Consider the following 1,657-nt stretch of genomic DNA (forward strand, 5'->3'; position numbering starts at 1 on the left):
AGTGAGGTAAACTTTTTCAGTTTCCCTCCAATCCTTCTTATGACTTAAGATCTCTTTCATGAACTTAGCATAAGCTGGTATTTGCTCAAGTGCTTCTGCAAACGGAATCTTTATTTCAAGAGTCCTGAGATAGTCTGCAAAGCGGGCAAATTGCTTATCTTGTTCCGCTTGGCAGAGTTTTTGAGGATAAGGCATTTTGGCTTTGTATTCCTCAACCTTAGTTGCTGCAGGTTTATTACCTACAGAAGTGGGTTGGGAAGCCTTTTTAGAAGGGTTGTCATCAGCACTTGTATGTGACTGATCCCCTACTGACGTTTGAATGCCAGGGGTGGAAGCTGGAGTGGCGTTAGACGCCATCTCCCCATTTGTTACTAGCGTCTGAACGCCAGAACTATGCTCCCTTTGGGCGTTCAACGCTGGATTCATGCTTGTTTCTGGCGTTGAACGCCAGGAATGAGCATGGTCTGGGCGTTCAGCGCCCGCATTATTCCTCTTCGGGCTCTGATTGTCCTCAGAGGGATTTTGATTGGCCATTTGTTCATTTCTTGGCTTCCTGCTGCTTTGAAGTGAGGTATTTAATGTTTTCCCACTTCTTAGCTGAACTGCTTGGCATTCTTCTGCTATTTGTTTTGACAGTTGCTTTTCTGTTTGCCTTAACTGTACTTCCATATTCCTGTTAGCCATTCTTGTTTCCTGTAGTATTTTATATTTCTGTTGGCCATTCTTGTTTCCTGTAATATTTCCTTGAATTCGGCTAGCTGCTGTGTTAGAAAGTCTAATTGCTGATTGAATTCATTAGCCTGGTCCACCGGACTGAGTTCAGCAGTTACTGTTTTAGCTTCTTCTTTCATGGAAGGTTCACTGCTTAGGTACAGATGCTGATTTCTGGCAACTGTATCAATGAGCTCTTGAGCTTCTTCAATTGTTTTTCTCATATGTATAGATCCACCAGCTGATTGGTCTAGAGAAATCTGAGCTTTTTCTGTAAGCCCATAGTAGAAGATGTCTAATTGTAGCTTTTTCTGTAAGCCCATAGTAGAAGATGTCTAATTGTACCCACTCTGAAAACATTTCAGAGGGGCATTTTCTTAGCATCTCTTTGTATCTCTCCCAAGCATCATAAAGGGATTCATTATCTCCTTGTTTGAAGCCTTGGATACTTAGCCTTAGCTGTGTCATCCGTTTTGGAGGGAAATAGTGATTCAGGAATTTTTCTGACAGCTGTTTCCATGTTTTTATGCTGTTCTTAGGCTGGTTATTTAACCACGTCTTAGCTTGATCTCTTACAGCAAATGGAAACAGTAATAATCTGTAGACATCCTGATCCACTTCCTTATCATGTACTGTGTCAGTAATTTGCAAAAATTGTGCCAGAAACTCTGTAGGTTCTTCATGTGGAAGACCAGAATACTGGCAGTTTTGCTGCACCATGATAATGAGCTGAGGATTTAACTCAAAGCTACTAACTCCAATGGAGGGTATACATATACTACTCCCATATGAAGCAGTAGTGGGGTTAGCATATGACCCCAGAGTCCTCCTGGACTGTTCATTCCCACTTAATTCCATGATGGAATAAAAAAGATGATATGTATGTTGATATTATTTATTTTATAAAAATTAATTTTTATAAAATAAAATAAAAACGAAATAAATA

Source organism: Arachis duranensis, chromosome 6, assembly GCF_000817695.3.
Source record: "Arachis duranensis cultivar V14167 chromosome 6, aradu.V14167.gnm2.J7QH, whole genome shotgun sequence".
Lineage (NCBI taxonomy): Eukaryota > Viridiplantae > Streptophyta > Magnoliopsida > Fabales > Fabaceae > Arachis > Arachis duranensis.